The sequence below is a fragment of the Protopterus annectens genome, chromosome 13.part0, assembly GCF_019279795.1.
Source record: "Protopterus annectens isolate FY-2018-M chromosome 13.part0, PAN1.0, whole genome shotgun sequence".
Taxonomy (NCBI): domain Eukaryota; kingdom Metazoa; phylum Chordata; order Ceratodontiformes; family Protopteridae; genus Protopterus; species Protopterus annectens.
The window spans coordinates 191923881-191948669 of NC_056747.1; the positions used below are offsets into that span (position 1 = coordinate 191923881).

Here is a 24789-nt window from a genome sequence, read left to right on the forward strand (position 1 = left end):
TTGGAACCCCCTTGAGGAAGGCTGTAGATGTAGCTGTTGCCCTGGTAGAGTGGGGCCTAATGGTAGCAGGAACTGGTTTTCCATGATGAGTATTAGCAAAAACGAATGCAATGTCCTATCCATTTGGAAATGGTTTGTTTTGGTATAGCCTTCCCTTGTGAAGCTGTAGCATAGGATACAAAGAGCTGGTCAGATTTCCTGACAGCCTTAGTTTTATCCAAGTAGTAACAAAGTTGCCTGTGAATGTCCAAGGAATGCAGGAGTCTTTCTCCTTTGTTCTGTGGGTTTGGGAAAAAGGTGGGTAAGTGAATCGTTTGATTTAAAGACACACTGGAAACCCCCTTAGGCATGAAGGAAGGATTAGTTCGTAGAGAAACTCAGTCTTGATGGAAAATGAGGAAAGGTTCCACTGCCATTAGTGCCTGCAGCTCTGAGACTCTTCTAGCTGAAGTTATTGCTAGCAGCAGAGCAGTCTTCCATGATAGGAACTGTAGGTCTGCAGAGAAAGCTGGTTCAAAGGGAGGTAGCGTAAGTTTTTCCAGAACAAAATTTAGGTCCCATGTTGGTGTAGGTGATCACCTGGGGGGCCTAATGTTTTTTGCCCCTCTGAGGAACTGCCTTAGAAGTGGATGCGAAAATAAGGGTGGTTCCGTGTTGTAGTGGGCTGAAATAGCTGATGCATGGATTTTAATGGAAGAAGAAGTAAGTCCTTTGTGCAACATCTCAGTTAAATACTGTAGAATCTGAGGCATGTGAGGCTGAAGTGTGTTTTGGCCTTTAGCTTGGTTCCAGGCACAAAACCTTTTCCATTTGTCCGAATAGACCTTCCTGGTGCTGGGCCTCCTAGCTTTCAGAACAACATCCATAACAGCTTGGGAAAGAGGAGCTGGCTGGATGTTTAGGTGATTTGCCATGCAGCCAGATTTAAGGATTTTAGCTGGCTGTGAAGAATCTGATTGTTTTGCTGTGTGAGCAAATGGACAATTGGTGGTAAAATGCAAGGTGGGCCCTGGGCCATATTCCTCAATAGTGGATACCAGTGCTGGCGTGGCCAGCCTGGGGTTATGAGCATCAATCGTGGTCTCTCCTTTCTGACTTTCAGAAGCACCTTTGTGAGGAGAGGCAATGGAGGGAAGGCATATACTGTCAGGTTTTTCCAACTGAATGAGAGTGCGTCCACTTTACAAGCTTGATGGTGAAGTGTCCTTGTACAAAATTTTGTTAGTTGATAGTTTTGAGGACTGGCAAACAGGTCTATGTCTGGAAGGCCCCATTTTTGAGTTATCATTGCAAATACTTGTGGATCCAGTTTCCACTCGTGGGGATCCATGATGTTTCTGCTGAGGTCGTCTGCCAATGTGTTCTTTTTTCCTGGCAGGAACTGAGCTTGTAACGGAACTTGGTAAGCCAGAGCTGTGTTCCACAAGGTCATTGCTTGCCTGCATAGAGGGTAGGAGTGTGTACCCCCTTGTTTATGTACCATATTACTGTGGTGGTGACCATCCTTATTGTAAGTTGTCCTGGATGTAATAGATTCTTGAAAGCTGTCACAGCATTCTGTACAGCTAGCATCGCTTTTTGATTGATCCGCAGAGTCCTTTGATCTGCAGTCCATACACCTTGTACGCACTGTCCTGCCATGTGTGCCCCCCAGGCATAGTCCGATGCATCTGTTGTCATAGTTTGCCTGGCTGGGGGCAAGGTGAAAGGCTGACCCTTGTTGAGGTGACATGCCAATGACCACCATAGAAACTCCTGTTGTAGGCAGGGAATGAGATATCATTGTGTCCAAGCTATGGCTGTGTTGAGACCATACGCTTTTTAGGTACCACTGTAATTTCCTCACATGCAGCTTTGCAAATGGTATTAGTAGTATGCAAGATGCCATGAAGCCCAAGGCCTGCAGAATTTTTCTTGCAGGTAGTTGGGTCTTTGTTGCCATTTATTTGAAATATTGAGTCAGTTGTAGTTGTTTGTCTGGCGTCAGAAAAGCCTTCTGGGCCGTTGTATTCAAGCTGGCACCCAGGAATGTCATATTTTGTGAGGGTGCTAGTTTTGATTTCTTTTCGTTTACTGTGTACCCCAGGCAACTTAGATGATGTTTTACAAAAGCCAGATGCTGTAAGAGGATGTCCTTGCTTTCTGCTTGGATGAGGCAGTCGTCCAGGTATGGGTATATTTTAATTCCTCTGTCTGCAGTATGCAATTACTGGTGCCAGGCATTTTGTGACGACCCTGGGCGCAGTAGAGAAGCCAAATGGCAGTGCAGAGAATTGGTAATGGGTTGAACCTGCAATGAAACAAAGGTATCTTCTGCAACTTTGTCTGATAGGGACATGCAGGTATGCCTCCTTGAGGTCCAACGTTACTAGCCATGCTTTCTTGCCCAACATGGGAAGAAGCTGCTGTAGTGTTAGTGTTAGTATCTTGAATTTGGGTACTTGTAAGAAGGTGTTTAGAATAGAAAGGTCCAGAATTGGTCTCCAGGCATTGTCCTTTCTGGGAACTAGAAAGAGCCTTGAGTAAAATCCTTGGCCTTGCTCTCGAGTAGGTACCAGTTGAATGGCTCTCCTGTCCATGAGAGCTGTAATTTGTCTTTGTGCCTCTGCTCATTGATTTTGTGGCAGGTTTGGCATTCCTCTTTTCATTGGCAAGGTGTGAAAATGGAATCTGTATCCTCGTGAAATTATGTCTAGGACTCATTTGTCCTTTGTGACAATGTGCCAGTTGTCTGAAAAAAGTGCGAGTTTTCCTCCCAAGGGGGCTGCCAAGAGAGTGTTGCTTGGCCAGATGAGGTGCAAGTCATTGAGTTTGCCTTCTGGTAGTTTGGGACCTGTCTTCTCCTCCCTTCTGTGCTGCAGTGCCCCATTGTCGAGGTTTGTGGTTGTCCTCTGCCTCTTGGACGTCTGTATTTACCCCTCTGTGGCCTTTCAATAGCCGGAAAGGACCAATTTTTTGTTGGCCAATTTCTGCTGAAGCGAGGGGGCTGTACCTGAAGGAAATCTTTGACTGTCTGCATAGATTTTACCTTATCCTCCATTTTCTTTAAGACAACTTCTGCTTTAACTCCAAAAAGAACATCCTGCTGTAAGGGAGCATCTAGAAGCTTTGCTTTAACATGATCAGGCAGAGTCTGTTCCTTTAACCAAGCATGCCTACGTACAACAGACCCAGTGACAGCTGCTTTGCAGGAAGCCTCCAAAGAATCAAACCCACATTGTAAAGTATGTTTGCCCACCTGTTCAGTTGCATGCAACAGATCCTGCATTTCTTTCAAGTCAGACTGTTGAGGAAGTATGCTCATTTTTTGTTTTAACTGAGACATTAGAAATTGCTGATATTTTAGCATGTGAAACTGGCAGTTTAGTGCCCTCATAGCTAGGGTGGCTGAGGTGCAAACCTTTTTCCCCCACCTGTCTAGTGCTCTGGAGTCCCTTTCAGAGGGTACAGGATTTTTTGCCATGGAAGCCTTAGCCCCTTTGGGACCCTGGGAGATGGTCTCTGGATCAGCAACAGGACTTTTATAAAGAAATTTGTGGGAATCAGGCACTCTATAGTATCTGTCAGGTTTGGCCGGAGCAGGAGGCAGAGAATCTGGGTTCAAACTGGATTCTAAGTAAACATCATCCACAATGTCTAAAACTGGGGGGATGGCAAGTGGTCTGTGCTGGGGGAGTAACAGAAACTCTCTGAGCCTTTTCTTTGAGTCAGAGTAGTCCTGACCTTCCCCAGTGAAAATGTTCCCTCATAGTGTGTAAAGTTTCCCCAAAAGTGTAGTCTTCAGGAGGAGAAGCTGAGGGAATAGAATCCTCAGCATCAGAATCTTCATAAGGGGAGAAGGAATAATCTTGGTCCTCAGAGGAGCCTGAGGAAATAGACACTTGTTCAAAGGAGGCATAATCTTCCTCTTGTCTAGGTCTTTTGTCAGAAGGGGGTTGGGAACCCCTGATTAAAGAGATCAAATCTTCAGCCATTTTGAGCATCTGTTTCTTAGGCATGGGGCCTTGAACAGGGGACTGAAGTGCAGTCTTTTTAGGTTTAATAGGAGTCTTAGGATACGTTTTTATGGTGAGCGCAGTCGGTCTGAAGATGCCTTCAGAAACCGAAGGTGTTTCTGCAGGACTGACATCTTTTTCAGCAGTGTCGTCAGTAGGGGCTAAACAAAATGGCTGCTTCGGCCTAGTACTTTCCGCCAAAAGTTCCGAAGCGGTCTCGGGTTCCAGATCTGCGGTAGTCAGGGGCTGCGTCGGAGCCTCACTGAAAACCGGTGACCCGGAGACCGGACCAACAGAGGCCTCAGAGTCGGGCTTGGGTCTAGGCTGCCTGTCCTTATCCTTGCGTTTTTTGTGCACGCCGGTAGTCGGTTGCTCCGACGGCATATTGTAGCTAAATTTTCTACCCAAGTAGTGTCGTGCAAAATCAAAGCGTCTTTTTATAGTACGCTTATTAAACCTAGCACAAAAAAGTACAGTTTTGTACCTACCATAAATGTAGATGTTAGAGTGCTAATACAGCTGCAGTAATCATATATGGGTTCTCTGCCGTCAGGCGGACCCTCGGTCGGCCGAATTCCAAAGTCTAGGTCCGGCGTCGGTTGTTGTCCCTTCTTTCCTGATGTCAGTGCGACAGGGGTATACAAGACACGGCCGACGCCATATTCTTCAGTCTTTCTTGCCCCAGATGTCAGGTGCCCCCAGAAGGAAGGCAATACATAAATTATATATATATAAATATATATTCAAGCAATGCAATGTAATAACAAAACAGTAGTTGCAAGCAAATACACCAAAGGAGGATAACCCAAATTAGGTTGTATGAGGAGGTGTTAGCCACTAGTCCTTTACCAAGAGGGGAAGGAGGGAGGGAAACCTGTACTGCAGCTGTATTAGCACTCGAACATCTACATTTATGGTAGGTACAAAACTGTACTATGTTCATCGTGCATACAGCTGCAGTAATCACATATGGGTGGAATCCCAAAGCTACGCACAGGGTGGTAGGCACTAGGAGGAACTGGGATGAGCCAGAATGCCCTGCAACACAGCAGTGGCAAAGCCTGCTCTAGTTTTGGAATATAAGGGCAGGTGGTAGTGTTTTGTGAAGGTATGCACAGAACTCCAAGCGGCTGCCTCCAAAATATCTTTGGTAGGAACTCCTCTGAGGAAGGCTGTAGAGGTAAGCTGTGGCCCTGGTGGGGTGGGATCTGATGCCTGTAGGGACAGATTTCCCATGATAGGAGTAACAAAATCATATGCAGTGGCCTAACCATTTTGAAATTGTCTGTTTGCTAAGAGGCTTCCCTTGAGCTCCTACAGCATAGGACACAAAAAGTTGTTTTGATTTCCTGAAAGGTTTTGTTCTGTCCAAATAATAACGTAGCTGTCTATGGATGTCTAAGGAATGTAGCAGCCGCAGAGCCATGAGGGCTTGTAGTTCCGAAACCCTATGAGCTGAGGTAATGGCCAGAAGGAAAGCTGTTTTCCAGGACAAATATTGCAAATCTGTTGAGGCAGCTGGTTCAAAGGGAGGCAATGTTAATTTTTCCAGAATGTAATTAAGATCCCAGGCTGGCACTGGTTGTTTCCTTGGTGGTCTTATATTCTTAGCCCCTCTGAGGAACTGTCTTACAAGTGGGTGAGAGAATAACGGTGGATCAGTGCTGAATTCTGCAGAAAAGGCTGAGGCATGGATTTTTATGGAGGAAAATGAAAGTCCACTGTTCAGCAGCTCAGCTAGATACTGTAATACCTGAGGCAAATTCAGTTTTCTAGGGTCCTGGCCTTTTTTCTCATTCCAAGAGCAAAACCGTTTCCATTTTGCGGAGTAAGCCTTTCTAGTAGATGGCCTTCTGGCCTCTAGAATGACGTCCTGCACCTCTTTGGGGAGTAGGGTCTGTTGTGGTGTTAAGGAATTTTCCATGCAGTGAGATTGAGTGTTTTCAGCTGACTGTGAAGAGTTTTGTAGCTGTGCTGAGTCAGCAGAAGAGGCATTAGAGGTAGAGGCCAGGGAGGAGTATGTGTTAGGCTCCTCAGGAGTGGGTACCAGTGCTGTCTTGGCCAGTCTGGAGCAATCAGTATCATCTTCGGTCTGTCTGCTCTTGCTTTCAAGAGCACATTGGGCAGAAGAGGCAGAGGTGGGAAAGCGTACACTGTCCATGCTGTCCAACTGAATGAAAGGGTGTCCACCCTCCAGGCCTTTGGATGAAAGGTCCTTGAACAAAACTTTTCCAATTGGTGATTCCTGTGGGAGGCGAAGAGATCTATGTCTGGCCTCCCCCCACGCTTGGATTATCTTTGTAAACACCTGAGGATGCAACTTCCATTCATGCGGATCTGTCATATTTCTGCTTAGATTGTCTGCCAGCATGTTTTCCAAACCTGGCAAGTACTGTGCTTGAAGTTCGATTTGCCATTCCAGAGCCAAGTTCCAAAGTGTCATGGCTAGTCTGCACATGTTCCTCCTTGTTTGTTTATGTACCACATTACTGTGGTGTTGTCTGTTCTTATCAATAATTGTCCTGGATGCAGGAGGTCCTTGAATGCTGTAATTGCATTTATCACTGCTAGCATTTCTTTTTGATTGATGTGAAGGTGCTTTTCCTTTTGGGACCATTTGCCCTGAATGCACCTGCCTGTCATGTGCGCCCCCCAGGCATAATCTGAGGCGTCTGTTGTGATGACTTGATTTGCTTGAGGCTTGCAGAATGGGAGACCTGTGTTTGCTTGACATGCTTGGGCCCACCATAGAAATTCCTTTTGCAAACATGGAATTATTGGTATTATTGTTTCCAAACTGTGGCTGTGTTGAGACCATAGGTTTTTTAGGTACCATTGAAGTGTTCTCATATGCAACTTTGCACATGGGATTAAAAGAATGCAAGATGCCATGAAGCCCAGAGCCTGCAGGATTTTCCTTGCAGTAAGCCTGGTACAATTTGCTAGTATTTTGAAGTACTGAGTTAGTTGCCCTTGTTTTTCTGGCGTAAGGTAGACCCCATCTGGGTATTTGTGTCCAAGTTGGCACCCAGGAAAGTTATTTTCTGAGATGGTGTTAGCCTGGATTTCTCTTCGTTGATAGAGTATCCCAGAGAATTCAGTAACCGTGTTGTATAAGCCAGATGTTCCAGAACTATGTGCCTGCTGTCCGCTTGGATCAGGCAGTCATCCAAATAAGGGTAAATTTGTATCCCTTGAAGTCTGCAGTAGGCGATTACTGATGCCAGGCATTTTGTGAATACTCTGGGCGCAGTAGATAAGCCAAAGGGCAATGCAGAGAATTGATAGTGGATTGAACCTGCAAGAAATCTGAGGTATCTTCTGCAGCTTTGTCTGATTGGGACATGCAGGTATGCCTCCTTGAGGTCCAATGTTACCAGCCAAAACCCCTTGCCCAGCATGGGAAGAAGCTGCTGTAATGTGAGCATCCCGAATTTTGGTACGAGTAGAAATGTATTTAGGATGGATAAGTCCAAAATGGGTCTCCAGTCGGTTCCTTTCCTTGGTACCAGAAATAGTCTGAAATAAAAACCTTGACCTTGTTCGTGAGTAGGTAACCTCTTGAATAGCTTTCATGTCCATGAGTTTTGAAATTTGTATTTGTGCCTCTGCCCTTTGATTGTGTGCCAGGTTTGGCATGCCTCTCATTTTTAGAAGAGTGTGGAAATGAAATCTGTAGCCTCTGTTTATAATGTCCAGGATCCATTTGTCTGTTGTGATAATATGCCAATTTCTTGTAAATAATGCCAGCTTTCCTCCCAAGGGAGCTGCCAGCTGAGACTTGCTTGGCATGAAAAGGAGGAAGTCACTGGGTTTGTTTTCTGTATTGTTGTGCACTGTCTTCGCCACCTCTTGGTGCTGGAGTTTGCCATTGTCTGCCTCTATATGATCCTTGAGATTGTTCCTCTGCCCCTTGAGCGCCTGTATCTACCTCTTTGGGGCTTGTCCGTGGCTGGAAAGGACCAGTTTTTAGAAGGCCAATTTCTGCTAAAACAAGGTGGTTGTACCTGTAGAAAAGCCTTGACAGTTTGCATAGATTTAGCTTTTTCTTCCATTTTCCGTAGTATCTCCTCAGCATTAGTACCAAACAGTACATCCTTTTGTAAAGGAGCATCTAGTAGTTTAGCTTTAACATGATCAGGCAAGCTTTGTTCCCTAAGCCAGGCATGTCTACGAATGACTGATCCTGTAACAGCAGCTCTACTTGAGGCCTCTAAGGCATCATAGCCACATTGTAAGGTGTTTACCCACTTGTTCTGCACTATGCATCATATCCTGCAATTCCTTCAAATCTGGTTGTTCAGGTTGAGACATTTTATTTCTTAATTGTGATAACAGAAACTGCTGATATTTAAGCAAATGAAACTGACAATTTAAGGCCCTCGTGGCTAGGGTGGCCAAGGTGTATACCTTTTCCCCCACCTTTCTAAGGATCTAGATTCTCTTTCAGAAGGTAGTGGATTCTTGGCTGTAGAAACCTTCATTCTCTTGGGGCCTTGAGAAATGGTTTCAGGGTCAGCATTATGGCTTTTGAAAAGAAATTGGTGAGAGTTGGGAACTCTGTAGTACCTATCAGGTTTGACTGGGGCAGGAGGCAGGGAATCTGGATTGAGACAAGCCTCCGAGTAAACATCATCAAGTATGTCCAAGACAGGAGGTATAGCCAGAGGTCTGTGTTGAGGTAACAAAAAATTCCCTAAGCCTTTTCTTGGAATCAGAAAAGTCTTGGCCTTCCCAATGGAAGTGTTCCCTCAAGGTGTGCAAGATTTCCCCAAAAGAAAAATCCTCTGGGGGAGATACAGAAGGAATGGACTGTTCTGCATCGGAATCTTCATAAGGAGAGTACGAGTGTTCCTCTACATCAGAATGTTCTGAGAAAATGGAGCCCTGTTCAGAAGAGGGAGAATCTTCCTCCACTCTGGGTCTCTTGTCTGGAGGGGGTTGGGAACCCCTGATGAGAGTGATTAAATCCTCAGCCATTTTAAGCATCTGCTTTTTAGGCATGGGGCCTGGGGATGGGCCCTGAACAACAGGCCTCCTGGGATGCATGGCTGATTTGGACTTAGTAAAGGCCTTAATGGAAAAAGAAGATGAGGGCCTAAAGACACCCAGGGTGGAAGTGGACCTGTCCACATTAGGAGGCTCAACACTCACAGTGGCTTTGGTGTTTGTAGTCTGAGTAAGGGCCGAGGGTACCTGCGGTCTTGGTTACAGAAGACACCGCCAAGGAGGTGTCGTCGGTAGTCAGGGACTGCACAGGCATCTCACAGAGAACCGGACCACGTGCAGCCGGTTTTGGCGTGGTGTCGGTGGAGACCGTGGACCTCGCGTGTCGGTCCTTGTCCTTGCGTTTTTTGGACAAAACGGTAGTCAGAGTCTCCGATGACATTTTATAATCAAAGGCTTTACCAAAATAATGTTGGGCGAACTCCGCCCGACGCTTGATAGTGCGTTTATTGAAAGTCGTGCAAAAGCGACAGCCCGAGACGTCGTGGTCTGGGCCTAAACAAGGTATGCAGAGGGAATGGAAATCCTTATGCGGTATTTGCTTCCCACAAGAAATACAATTGTTAACTTTGTCTGACATCGGTCTGAGGCAAGAAAAGTTTCACCAATGGTGTACTTAGCTTTATAGAAGACTTTGGTTTCCAATTTTTCGTAAATTCAGGAGCTGGCCGACCGGCACTTGCCAACTGCTTCTGCTTCGGGCACCGTGCGGCAAAAAAGACTGAAGAATATGGCGTCGGCCGTGTCTTATATACCCCTGTCGCACTGACGTCAGGAAAGAAGGGACAACAACCAACGCCGGACCTAGACTTTGGAATTCGGCCGACCGAGGGACCGCCTGATGGCAGAGAACCCATATGTGATTACTGCAGCTGTATGCACGATGAACATCGACAACTAGTGACGTCGTGGTCTGGGCCTAGGCAAGGTATGCAGTAAGAATGAAAATCCTTATGAGGTATTTGCTTCCCAGAAGAAATACAATTGTTAACTTTTTCTGACATCGGTCTGTGGCAACAAAAGTTTCCCCAACAGGGTACTTAGCTTTACTGAAGACTTCGGATCTGAAATTCGACTTCGAAAGTCTCAGGAGTCGGCTAACTGGCACTTGCGAACTGCTTCTGCTTTGGGCACCGCGCGGCAAGAAAGACTGGGGAAAAGGGCGTTGGATGCATTATATATACCCCTGGCGCACTGACGTCAGGGAAGAAGCGACAGCAACCGACGCCGGACCAACACTTTGGAATTCCGGCCGACTGCGGGACCGCCTGATGACAGGACAACCCAAGTGTGATGACTGCAGCAGGGTAACACGATGAACATCTGCTTTCAACATGCAGGCTTACAACTCTTTTCTTGGGATGTCACAAAGCTAAAAGCCTTGAGAGTTTTCAATTCACACATTTACAATCCATATACAGAAATACACCACACAATGCAATACCAATAAGCTAACAGAACTGCTTCTTAATTGGCTACTTGCAGTTTTCTGGAATTCACCTGGAAGGGGCCAACACAAATGTAAAACGAAGACTGATAATTTCAGACAAAAAATAAATAGTGAGAAGACTTTTGCATTTTACGTCATACATTCATGTAATGATGGGAAGAGACAGGATGGGTAGATGTCCAACTTCTGACAAACCCAACAGATAAGGACATATACTAGGTAAGTGCTTCCCTGCAATGTATCACATCCTCTCAACTACCCACAAAGGCATGTTCTATAGAATGTAAAGCTAATTATCAGAGATGATGACACTTCAGGATGGTAAACAAGGCAACAGCATACAACAGAAACAGGCCTGTGTCAGACTGCAGCAGGTTTCAGGCCATGCTAAGGCCGTGAAAACCGCATCCACAACAATCTCCCACCAGATATTAAAACTTGTAATAACTCTATCCTCTGATATGCACTCTAAGTGGAATGACCCGGAAACATCCTTTTCTTTGACATGCCAGTCTGGACAAGTGTTCTCTGTCCCAAATTCTAAATCTCCGACTGAGCATTCAAGGGAAAAAGGCTGACTAATCCTGGGCTCTAGATAAATAAGGAAAGAATAGTTGTATAAAATCTTACAACTATAGATGTCCTTCTCTTCCATGTTGCAGTATTCTGAGCGTGGGATTCTCCTCCTCAGGCGGTCCCGAATGTCGGCTCCTTTACAAAAGCTTAAGCCTGATTGCTGTTGGTTTGTGGGACGTCACATGAAGGGCCATAAACCAGGAGCCTTAAATGTGACGTCTGCATGCACAGACCTCAGAACTAACTGCCCAGATGGACAGTGGACTAGGTACAGCTAAATGATGTCCTGCAGATCAGTGAAATGCCATAGACTGGCCAGTGAGACCATAGTCTTGGAGGTGCCCTAGGGAGCCCCATAGACAGGTGAAAGGAATGTAGGGGGATGGTGGGAGGGAAGGAATACTGCAACATGGAAGAGAAGGACATCTATGGCTATGGTAAGATTTTACACAACTATTCTATGTCCTTCTATTCCCAAGTTGCAGTATTCTTAGTGTGGGAGAGTACCACAGCTTAGGAAGGAGGAAGGGTGGAGGAAGAGGTAAATAATTCCAGAAATCCAAGCAGGACTGCCCTAGCAAAACCTGCTCTGGAGATATGGTCCAATTTGTAGTGTCTGGTAAAGGTGTGTATAGTGGACCAGGTGGCTTTCTCCAGGATGGAGGCTGTGCCCAGGCTTTGAAGAAGGCTTCGGGGCATGCTACGGCCCTAGTGGATTGTGCTCTTACCCCCTGAATTAAGTCTTTGCTGTGGTAGGAGTCGCAGAAGCAGATAGTTTTCCTGATCATACAGGAGATAGTTTGGAGACTGCCTTGGCCACAGCCCTGGGATGAAAGGATACAAAGAGTTGGTTACATTTCCTTATGGACTTAGATTTGCCCAAATAAAATCTTAACTGTTCGTGTACATCCAGGGAATGGAGTATTCTTTCACTGTCATTGGTGTGATGGGGAAAGAAGGTGGGCAGGTGGATGGACTGATTTAATGATAGCTGGTTGATCACTTTGGGAATGAAAGAAGGGTTGGTGTGCAGGGTCACCCTGTCTTTGTGAAAGATAGTATAGGTGGGACATGCCAGGAATGCCTCTAACTCTGATGTTCTGATGACAGGAGGAAACTAGTACAGAAAAGAGTAAAATCCTAAGAAGGTAAGACATCCCTGATCAGTATCAGCAAGAAACTACGATCCCTCATAAAATTATCCAAGGCGAGCTTCGAAAGAAAAATTGCCAAGGACTCCAAAGATAACCACAAGACATTCTTTAGCTATGCCAATAATCTAAGTGGCAATGCTCAGATCTGCTCGGAGTTAGTGCAGAATGGCACAAAATACACTGAACTGCCCAACATCCTGGCAGACAGGTTCAGTGCAAACTTCACCCCCCTCTCACCCCCAGAAGGGTCCATAACCATACCAGAAGAATGTAGAGCCCCTGAAATCACAGACACTCCGGTTAAAACAGCCCTCTCCAAAGCCAAAAACACAGCATCAATGGGACCAGACAGTGTCCCGGGCTGCATCCTACAAAAGCTCAAAGACTGACTAACCCCTCACCTAAAGACATTGTTCAAACTCAGCCTCTCCACAGGTTACGTACCCATACAATGGCGCACAGCAATGGTTATTCCGCTCCACAAAGGTGGAGCCACAACAGACCCTGGGAACTATCGCCCTATAAGCCTGACTAGCTTGGTCTGCAAGGCTATGGAGCACATCATCATGGAACTCATTAACAGAGACATTGGGAACCTCCAAACACTGGACCCTACCCAGATCGGTTTTAAGGGCAGATCATGCCTACTAAACCTGGTGGACTTCTTTGAGACAGTTACCAAGGCTATAGATGAGGGAAAGGTGGTACACACAGCCTACCTATACCTTGCAAAGGCCTTCGACACCATCCCCCATTCTGGTATTATAGACACACTCACCAGCCTGAATATAAACCCCTACGTCACAAAATGGGTTAGCAACTGGTTCACGGACAGAACCCACATGGTGAGAGTTGCAAAAGCTAGGTCCAACTCTAAACCGGTTACAAGTGGCATTCCCCAGTGCTCAGTCCTAGGATCCCTTCTGTTCGGCACATACTTCTCAAAGGTACAGGCAAGCACAGGACGACTATGCATGACCAAGTTTGCAGACGACTGCAAACTAGGGGCTATAATTGACTCTCTGGCTGACACAGACATCCTCCAAAATGGTCTCACTGAGACGGATACCTGGTGCCAAAAATCATGGCCTCAAGCTAAATGCAAAAAAGTACATAGTTATCCCCTTTGGAAAAAACAAAGTACCCACAAACTACCACATAGGTGGTAGCCCACTAAATTCAGGAGACGTAATAAGGGATCTGGGGACCCAAGTAGATAGTAATATCTCCTTTGATAATCACATTGCCAAAGTGGTTAGAAAATCCTTCTATGTGGCCCACCTAATCACAAAAGGGTTCACATCCAGAGCAAGAGAGGTCACTGTGCCCCTCTACTCATCAGACCCATCATAGAGTACAACGCCCAATTTGGGATGTACCTTACAAGACACCTGCAACAGCTGGAAAGACCACAGAAGTACCTCACCAAGAGGATCACTGGCCTCAAACAGATGCCCTATGCAGCTTGACTGAAGAAACTCCAGCTGTACTCGGTTGCATACCGCCTACTCAGAGGTGATCTCTGCCTGACATACAAGACCATGTCCAACCCAGAAATTATGGACATGCTCCACCTAAAGAAAACCATATTCCCTTGAGCCACACGCTCTAGAGATCTAAACCTCACCACAACAATAAATAGGACGTGCTGGAGGGATAGATTCCTGTCCCAGACACTTCCCATGCTTTGGAACAAGATTCCAATCTACATTAGGCAGAGCTCCTTGCTAACACTTTTCAAGAGAAACCTGGACGAGTGGATGGGAAACAGTCTACCCTGGGGATCACTTCAGTGGTTCTGCTGGACAGAGGCACAGGGAACTAATCTAAGGGAGTGGCGAAAGTCAACACATTCTGGCTAGGCTTATAAATGCCTCCGGGCAGACAGACTAGTACCTACCTATGATGCCCTTCTAGCTGAGGTGATAGCTACTAGCAGAATTGTTTTTCATGTGCACATCTGCAGTGTTAAAGAACTGGCTGGTTCGAATGGGGCCAATATGAGTTTTTTTTAGGGTAAAATTTAGGTCCCAAGGTGGTGGGATGGGCTTCCTTGGTAGCCTGATGTGCAAGACCCCTTTCAGGAGCAATTTAACGTCTAACCTGGAGAGTAAAGGAGAGTCTACGGGTAAGCAGGCAGAGACTGCAGATAGGTGGACTTTCACTGAAGAGTATTAAAGCCCTGTCTTGATACCTTCACACACACAAGCTAAGACTTGAGGGAGATCCATTAGAAAGGGATCCCTATGTCTTTGGACACACCATTTGGAGAATCTTTCCCATTTTAAAATATAGGATCTCATGTTAGGTTTCCTGGCCTCCCTCAGGCCCGAAAGCACATCCTCAGAGTAGTGGTGTCTTAAGGGTATTAAAAATTTATCACCCAGAGTGTTGGACATAGCATTTCCAGGTGAGGGTGGATAAGTGTTCCCTTCTGCTGTGCGAGTAGATCCACCTTCTGGGGTAACTTGTGATTACCCTTGGTGTTGGATAGCAGAAGGGGGGACCAGTGCTACCTTGGCCAATAGAGAGTCACCACAAGATTTTTGGTATGTCCCTCCTGATCTTCAGAAAGACCTTTTGAATGAGAGGGAAGGGGGGGGGAAAGGCATACAGCAACCGTCCCTTCCATGAAATGAAGGCATCCACTCTCCAAGCTAGTGGGGAGTGGTCCTTGGTAAAAAAAAAAAAAAAAAAAAAAAAAAAATTTTCAGTTGACTGTTCTGGGGGAGGCAAAAAAAATCTACTTGAGATGTGCCCCACTGGTGGACAATGTCTAGAAAAACTTCTCCATTTAATATCTACTCGTGATGCAGATAGGATGATCTGCTGAGAGCATCTGCTTGGTGGTTCTCCCAAGATGGTATGTAGGCTGCCTGCAGAGAAGTTGTTTTGGGAGGCTAGTTCCAAAATCTGGATGGCGAGCCTGCCGAGGATATAGGACTTGTTCCCCCCAGTTATGTTGATGTACCACACGACTGTGTTGTCTTTGAAGATTTGACAGGGACCTGGCTGAAGGATGGGAATAAAGGTTTTCATTACCAAAAGGACTGCAGTCATTTTTCTGACACTGATGCGTTTTTTCTTGGGTGACTTCCAGCATTCTTGCACCTTGAGGCTCTTTCATGGCGGCCTCCAGCCCAGGTCTAATGCGTCTGTGTGCATGTGCTGAGCTGGTGTGGGAAGGTGAAGGGGAAGTCCTGGGTTCATTTGAACTTGTTGTGTCCACCACCTTAACTCTGCCTTTAGGCAGGGTAGGAAGGGAATTTGCAATTCTAGAGGGTGGGTGTGTTGGGACCACACATTCTTTAGATACCACTGTAGTTTTCGCATGTGTATCCGGTCTAGTGGTAGCACAGGAATGGCGGCTGCCATAAGACCCAGAAGTCTCAGGAACTGTCTTGTTGATGGACCTGGAGCAGATCCTGGAAGTGGCCTGTTAGTTGTCCTGAGGAAGGGATACCTTCATCAGATCGGTTTGGATCCTGCAGCTCAGAAAGATTCTGTCCTGCTTTGGTGTCAGGGATGACTTGAGGGTGAACCCTAGACCCTGTAGTAGAGACATGGCAAACTGTAGTTTATTAGGGTGACGACTTTTTCTGCAAGAATGAGTACATCATCTAGGTAGGGCTAGATCTGAATGCCCTTAGTTCTGCAGTAGGCTATGGCTGAATCAAGGCATTTGGTGAAGAACCTGGGTGCAGTGGACAAACCAAACGGCAAGGCAGCAAAAGCGATAACAGAGCAGAGTGAAACGGAAGTACTTCCTGTGAGAAGGTTTTATAGGAATGTGGAGGTAAGCCTCATTCAGGTCTAGAGTGACCATGAATGCCTGTGCTGGCAACAGTGGAAGTAGGGTTTGGAGGGCTAGCTCTCTGAAGGATGGAACTTTTAGGAAGAGATTCAGAAAGGACAAATCCAAGATTGGACTCCATGGCCCATCCTTTTCTGGTACTAGAAATAGAGAGTAAAAGCATTTTCCTTCTTGTCCTGGGGGACAGGTTCTATGGTTCCATGGATCAGTAGATCTTGTATAATGTCTGGAATAAGGTGTAGTTTTTTGGGTGGGAATGGGATCCCCCAAGAGGGGAGCCTTTCTTTCCAAGAAAGGAAGTATCCCTCTCCTACTATCACCAGGACCCAGTGATCTGTAGTAACTGTTCTCCAGAGGGGCAGTCAGTGGGACAGAAGAGCTGACGGGGAGATGGGCAAGGCAGTCATGCATTGTTGGTGCCATTTCTGTCATGAAAGGGCTGTCTGGGGGGTAAGGCAGAGAAGCTGGTCTGGTAGAGGTCTGCCTCCTGGTTCCTCTCCTATGCCTGGAAGAAGGAGGGGTTGTAGTGGAGGGGGCTCTTCTGACATAGGTGGTCTTAGCTAGACAGTTTCTGAAGTATATGGGTACAGGGGATACCAGAAGGTGTTTGATGTCTTGAAGCTCCTTGCTTTTCCTCTGAAGATTCTTAAACAGTTCAGCAAACTGCTTCCCAAACGGGAGGTTGTGGTCTAGTGGAGCATCACATTATGGATTTGAAATCCTCAGACAGGGGTTAAAGTCGAAGCCATGAATATCTGCGGAGCACTGAGGCGTATGCAGCAGACCTAGCAGAAGCCTCTGCTGCATCATAACTGCATCTGACTGCGTGTCCGGTTACCTGGGATGCCAGGGACAGTTTTGATGCTACCTCAGTCTTGTCAGGAGAGTTGGGCAGGGAGGATAGGAGTGTAGAAGTTTGGGATATCAAGTCCAAGGCATACTTAATCATATGGGTTTGGTAATTAATAGCTCTGGAAGCTAAGGTGGAGGAGGTGTAAACTTTCTTCCGTAGACTGTCCATGTTTTTGCTATCCTTGTCATTGGGCAGAAGGGTCGAGGATGGGAGCTGTCTTGACTGCTTGTGTGGGGCTACAGCAATCACTGCAGGGTCTGCCAATGGGGGCTTCACAAAAAAAAAAAAAATTGTGGTCATCAGGCAGCTTGTAGAAACGATCAGGTCTCTTAGGAGCAGGTGGCTGAGAATCAGGATTTTTAGATGCTGAAGAAAATGCAGGCATAATTGGGGGGGGGGGTGGCAGATGGTGAAGGAGATTCAATTTGCAATAGCTCAAAATATATTTTTTAAGTTTCAATCATTTGGGAAGTACCCAATTGAAATATTCATTTTACTTATCGTCCCCCCAAAGGAGATGTCCTCAGGAGAAGAATCCTCTTCTATGGATTCCTAATCGGGAAATAGTAATCTAGAGAAGAGGCCATCTGTGCCGAGTAGGTAACACACTCATCAGGTGATGAAGAAAATTTCTTCCTCTTCTTCATGGGAGGTGGGAGGGAGTACTGAAGTAGCTAAGGCAAGCCTTGGGCTTAGCACTGAGATAGTGGAGAGAGAGGAGGCAGAGGGGCCTAAGAGATATGAAAGGCCTGTATCAGGGACGGATTAACAGCTTGCCAGTCAGCAGAGAGATAAATGTTTACTTTTTTGTCTTCTTTTTAAAGGAATAGATTTGGGAGAGAGAGAAGGCTTAGTTTCAGGGGTCTGAGCTGAAGGAGAAGCTTTGTATTCTGGCGTCCGGTGGATCCTGGTCCCACTCGACTTCAGCAGAAACAGACGTCAAAGCAATTTCTGTGGACATGCTGGCCATTACTTCAGTAATGGCTACCTCAAGGGAAGCAGATGAAGTAAACTGCTCTAATGAACATCCCGCAACCCCTATACCAGTGGCTGGTGGGGCATCTAACGATGGAGAGACGGAGGAAGCAGGTCGTAAAATCTTGGCCGTTTTCCAAGGTGGTTCCACCTGGGCAGTAGACTTAGGATCCATCCTAAGTGCTAATTTTTTTTTTTTTTTTTTTAAGTCTCTCGTTTTCCAAGTAAAGATTAAAGGCGGCCAGATAGCTTCTAAGTGTTTTAGGGATGAAGGATTGGCAAATGGCGGAGGCGGAATGGTCGTGTTCCTGGCCTAGACAAAAAACGCAATGGTCATGGGCATCCTTATGCAGAATTTGACATCCACATTAGCATTTGCCCTTCTTAGCGGACATTGGCTAAAAAAGGAAAGTACAGTTTTGTACCTACCATAAATGTAGATGTCCGAACAGGATAGCATCTGCAGTCATAACAAATGGGTTGTCCTGTCGTCAGGCAGCCCTTCGGTCGGCCGGATTCCAAAGTCTGGGTCTGGCCTCGGCTGGTGTCGCACTTCACCCGACGTCATCTCTGCTGGTCTTCGGGTATAAAGGCATCAGCCGACGCCATTTTCCTCAGTGTTTCTTGCCCCAGATGCCAGTTGCCCTCTTGGAAAACTAAATTTTGGGTAAATGCCAATGTTTCCAAAAAAAAAAAGGTAGGCAAACACAAAAAATAAGCATGTATGTACATATATACAAACAAATACACCATAAGAGATCCCCCCCCAGCTAGCTATTAGGAGGGTAAATACCCTAGGAATACCACAGAGGGGAAGGAGGGTGGGTAATCCTGACTGCAGATGCTATCCTGTTCGGACATCTACATTTATGGTAGGTACAAAACTGTACTATGTCCTTCAAGGATGCATCTGCAGTCATAACAAATGGGTAGAATACCATAGCCAAACTAGGGGAGGAGGAAGAAGAATTATGGTGTAGTTAGGATCCCTTGCAATACAGCAGTGGCAAACCCTGCTCGGGATCTAGAGTATAGAGGTAAGTTATAATGCTTGGCAAATGTATGCACGGAGGTCCAAGTAGCCGCCTCAATAATGTCCTTGGTTGCCACTCATCGTAAGAAAGCTGTGGGAGTGGCTGTAGCCCTTGTAGAGTGAGGTCTTATGTTCTGTGGAATTGGCTTTCCATGGAAGGAGTAACAGAATCTTATGCAATTTCCTATCCACTTGGAGATTGTCTGTTTGGAAATTGCTTTTCCTTCCCTTCCTGTTGCATAGGCTACTAGAAGCTGGTCAGTTTTTCTATTGCCCTTGGTTCTGTCCAGGTAGTAGCGCAACTGTCTATGTACATCCAAGGTATGCAGCAGTCTTTCCCCCCTGTTCTGTGGATTGGGAAAGAAGGTAGGTAGGTGGATTGTCTGGTTTAGAGACACTCTGGATACCACCTTAGGCATAAATGTAGGATTAGTTCTCATGGATACTCTATCTTGTTGGAAGATTAGGAAGGGTTGTACTGCCATTAAGGCCTGTAGTTCCGAAACCCTTCTTGCTGAAGTAATTGCCAGTAGGAAAGCAGTTTTCCAGGATAGGTGTTGAAGATCTGCTGTTGCTGCTGGTTCGAATGGAGGGAGTGTCAATTTTTCTAGCACAAAGTTCAAGTCCCATGCTGGTAATGGTGGTTTCCTAGGAGGTTTTACATTCTTGATTCCTCTGAGGAACTGCCTGAGTAGAGGATGTGAGAAGACAGGGGGATCGAAGCTGTATTCTGCAAAAATAGCTGATGCATGTATCTTGATGGAGGAATAGGACAGGCCTGTATGGAGAAGCTCTGCCAAATACTCCAGGATGTTGGCAATATCTATCTTTGACACATCTTTTCCTCTTTCAGTGCTCCAAATGACAAACCTTTTCCATTTCCTGCATAGTTCCTTCTTGTAGAAGGTCTGCGGGCCTCCAGGATAATGTCTTTAACCCTTTGGGATAAATCTGGGTTAGTTGCTGTTATGTAATGTTCCAGGCAGTTAGTTGCAGAGTTTTTAGATTTGGATGCATGATGTTGTAGTCGCTCTGAGTTAACATCAAAGGCATCAGGGGTAGTGTCCACGTTCTCCCCCGAGACATGCTCCTCAGCAATGGATACCAGTGTTGTCTTGGCCAATTTGGAGCTATCAGAATTATCCTTGGACGCTCCTCTTTGATTTTCAGTAGTATCTTGTGCATCAAAGGAAGAGGTGGAAATGCATATGCTGTCAGGCCTTTCCAACTGAAGGATAGAGAGTCCACCTTCCATGCAAGTGGGTGGTATGTCCTTGTGCAGAATTTCTTGAGCTGGTGATTGAGTGGGGATGCGAATAGGTCTATTTGTGGCATTCCCCATTTCTGTGTGATGGCCTTGAAGATGTCCGGTGGTAGCATCCATTCGTGAGCATCCGAGGTAGTTCTGCTTAACATGTCTGCTAGGATGTTTTCTTTTCCGGTACAAATATTGCCTGTAACTGAATGTTGTAGCTCAGAGCCATATTCCATAGGTCCAGAGTCATTCGGCATAGGGGTATGAATGAGTGCCTCCCTGTTTGTTGATGTACCACATGACTGTGGTGTTGTCTGTCCTTATCATCAAATGGCCTTCTTTGAGGAATGGTCTGAAATTCTGGATTGCTAGTTTTACTGCCAGCATTTCTTTTTGATTTATGTGCAGGTGCAGTTGATCTGGGGTCCATAATCCTTGTATGCATTTGTCCAGCATGTGGGCCCCAACCTAGGTCTGAGGCGTCCGTTGTGATGGTTTGGCTTGCTTGAAAGTTGTGGAAGGGCAAGCCTGGGTTTGACTGGCATGCTTGAGCCCACCATAGGAACTCTTGTTTCAGGCATGGGATTAGTGGTATTTCGTTTCTAAGCTGTGCCTGTGTTGAGACCATAAATTCTTTAGGTACCACTGTAGTTTTCTCATATGCAATCTGGCATGGGGACCAGGATTATGCATGATGCCATGAAGCCCAAGGCCTGCAGTACTTTCCTTGCTGTTAGTTTGTTCTGCTTTGTTAATGCCAAGAAGTAAAGAGGGAGTTGCTCTTGTTTTTCTGCAGTTAGGAATGCCATCTGTTTTACTGTGTCCAATTCTGCACCCAAGAATGTTTTTGTTTGGGATGGTATTAGTCTTGACTTTTTTAAATTGACTGTGTATCCCAGGGCTTGTAGTAAGCAAATGACTCTTTGTAAGTCTTTTGTCAGCGTGCTTTTGTTGTCCGCTTGTATCAGGCAGTCGTCCAGGTATGGATAAATTTGGATTCCCTGTAGCCTGCAATGAGCGATTACTAATGCCAGGCATTTTGTGAATACTCTGGGTGCAGTAGATAAGCCAAAGGGCAATGCTGAGAATTGATAATGCTCTGATCCTGCAAGAAATCTGAGGTATCTTCTGCAATTTGGTCGTATGGGGACGTGCAGGTATGCCTCCTTGAGATCTAGAGTTACCAGCCAACACTCCTTGCCCAGCATGGGAAGAAGTTGCTGTAGGGTCAGCATTTTGAATTTTGGGACAATGATGAATGTGTTTAAATGACAGGTCGAGAATAGGTCTCCAACTTTTCTTTTCTTGGTACTAGGAAGAGTCTGGAGTAGAATCCTTTGCCCTGTTCTGTTGGTGGTACTCTTTCCACAGCTCTCATCTTTGTTAACTGAGCTATCTGTTTTAGAGCTTCTGTTTTCTGATTTGGAGGTAGGTTTGGCATTCCTCTTTTTACTGGTAAGGTGTGGAAGTGGAACCTGTAGCCTTGGTCTATAGTCTGCAAAATCCACTTGTCTTTTGTGATATAGTGCCAATTTTTTGAAAATAAGGCTAACTTTCTGCCTAAGGGTGCTGCTATTTGTTCCCTGGTAGGCGGTGTCAGAGCCAAGTCACTGTGATTGTCCTGTTGCAGTGGCAGTGGTTGTGTCTGTGCCTCGCTGGTTATTGCCTTGCCACTGGCGTCCTCTGTAGGCACCTCCTCTGGATTGATTTCTGCCTCTGGAACGCCTATTCCTGCCTCTCTGAGATTTAGAGGAGTCTGGAAAGGACCAATTTTTGGAAGGCCAGTTCCTGCTAAACCTTGGGGCTGAACCTGTAAGAAATCTTTAACTGTTTGTACAGATTTTGCCTTCTCTTCCATTTTCTTCATTACTTGCTGGGCAGGAGAACCAAATAGACTGGCCTTATCCATAGGAGCATCTAACAGCTTTGCTTTAACATGATCCGCAAGACCTGTTCTTTCAACCATGCATGCCTTCTTATAACTGTGCCAGTCATGGCTGATCTAAATGAAGCCTCCAGAGCATCATAGCCACATTTTAAAGAATGGTTACTAACCTGCTGAATGTTATTCACCATTTCTAAAACATATTTCTTATCTAAGGAGTCATCAGAGGACAGTTTCTTAGTTAACTGATCAAGCATAAACTCTTGGTATTGGATCATATGAAACTGACAGTTCAAAGCTCTAGCTGAGAGAGTAGCAGAGGTGTAAACTTTTTTACCCCATCTCTCTAAGGACCTGGATTCCCTTTCAGAAGGGAGAGGGTTTTTTGCTGAGGTCGAAGCTACTGCCTTAGGCCCTTGGGAGATAGTCTCAGGATCTGCAAGTGGGGCCTTGTATAGGTGGTGATGAGTGTCTGGTACCCTGTAAAACCTATCTGGTTTGGCAGGGGCTGGAGGTAAAGTATCAGGAGCAGTGCAAACATCATTAAATGCATCATCCACAACAGGCAGAACTGGAGGTATAGCTAAGGGCCTATGTTGGTAAGTGTAGAAAGGTCCTAAGTCTTTTTCTTGAATCTGAGAAATCTTGTCCCTGCCATTGGAATTGCTCTCTCATGGCATGTAAGGTTTCCCAAAGGAAAATTCCTCTGGTGGAGAGGCAGATGGAATAGATTCTTCAGCATCGGAATCTTCATAAGTAGAAAAAGGAGCCTCTGGATGGTCTGTAATGTCTGAATCATCAGAAGAATCATCTGAGGACACTGGCTCTGGGGGCTCTGCTCTAGGTCTCTTTTCTGGAGGCTGAGAGGCCCTGTCTGGGTGAGATTGGGATCCCCTTATTAAAGAGATGAGATCCTCTGCCAGAGTAAGCATTTGAGAACTGGAACTGGGCCTGTGTGACGGGGGCTTAACAGGCACTGATTTAGCAGTTTTGGCTGCTTTAGCCCTGGCAAAGGCCTTAATAGACATGGCTGCAGGAGGCCTAGCAGCACCACATGCTGGGGTAGAGACATCCAAAGGGATGGTGTCTGATAATTCTATAGGAACCACATTAGTAGGCAAAACTTCAGAGGCCGATTCAACTAGGGTAGCAGGAGCCTCGGTAGTAGTCATGGATTCGGCTGAAGATTGACCCGTTTGCTCGGTTTCGGCCGAAACAGAGACACTCGCGGTTTGCTTAGCCGTGGATTCGGCCGAAACCGCGGACCGCGAGTGTCGGCCTTTTTCTTTGCGTTTAACAATTTGAGAAGTCGGAGGATCCGACGGCATAATGTACGCAAAATCTGAGCCGAAAAACTGTTCAGCAAACTCCGACCGACGCCTAAGCGCTCGTCGGTTGAAGGAAGCACAGGCTAAACAGGCTGCTACGTCGTGGTCTGGGCCTAAACAAGGTAAGCAGTAAGAGTGGAAATCTTTATGAGGTATTTGTTTCCCACAAGTTAAACAGTTATTTACTTTTTCTGACATCGGCTGAGGCAAGAAAGAGTTCCCAACGGGGTACTTAGCTTTTTAGAAGTCTTCGAAGTAGTATTCAGTAGTAGTAATCTCTGGATCTGACCGACCGGCACTTGCGAACAGCTTCTGCTTCGGGCGCCACACGGCAAGAAAGACTGAGGAAAATGGCGTCGGCTGATGCCTTTAAACCCGAAGACCAGCAGAGATGACGTCGGGTGAAGTGCGACACCAGCCGAGGCCAGACCCAGACTTTGGAATCCGGCCGACCGAAGGGCTGCCTGACGACAGGACAACCCATTTGTTATGACTGCAGATGCATCCTTGAAGGACATCAAGCAAACCAAGCTCAAGCCATAGAAATTAAAAGAATTCCTCAATGGGGTACTTAGCTTTAGACGCCTTGATAATTAGAAGAGTGATGAGATTGATCTGACATTCGACTGTGGCAGGAAATGTCACATTTAAGACTCCTGGTTTATGACCCTGTGTGCGACACACATGCACCAACAGTAAGCAGCTTAAGCTTTTGTAATAGCAGCAGACGTTTGGGTCGCCCGAGGTGGAGAATCCCATACTGCAACATGGGAATGGAAGGACACATGCTGGGTACAGAAAGGCCTCACTTATACACATTCTACACGTGAGAACCGGAGTAGGTGCCGCCTTCGACCCTCTCTTCCTCTATTGGTACATTCACGAGTCCTCACCACCAATTTCATAGCATTGGTGGGGAGGGAAAGTGAACACCAGACTCGCCACTGGGGGCAAGTCTCTACCTGCCCTCAGTCTACTTGTCCTTATGGAAATATTCTGACTTGCGTTTGAAGTTCTTTGGAAAACCATCCTGCTAGTCCCACTTCAAAATAACTACGACAGCTACAATACCAATCAAAAGCTTCTTCTGAAAGCATCCCTGACTTGCAATTACTGACTTCACACATCTTCACTGGTAATCCAACACCTACATGGACTCTTGGTGTGTGCTAATGCTAATACATACAAACGCAGAACTTCACACAGATGTAATGAGCGATTGTAATCTAATGTCTGTGACCAGTTAAAAGATCTTTTTTTTTGGGTGGGGGGGGGGGGGGTCAGAAGATGTGTACATTTATCCAGCCAGCAAGTTGCATCACAGCTGTGGTAGATTTTAACAAGGATTTCTGATTAACAATGATTGGTGTTAAAGAATAATCCAGTCAAGGACCCCCCTCAAAGTAGTTGCAGATGTTAGACTTTACATGAAATGAGAAATCTGCTATCACAAGCTTACATTTA

The 24789-nt window shown here is 46.0% G+C and overlaps 1 protein-coding gene across 1 annotated transcript in view; it reads right to left on the reverse strand.

The window, feature by feature from the left end:
- The window catches only part of MAU2 (MAU2 sister chromatid cohesion factor), a 2634229-nt gene that overhangs the window by 536723 nt on the left and 2072717 nt on the right, over nt 1-24789 (reverse strand). The window lies entirely within an intron of this gene.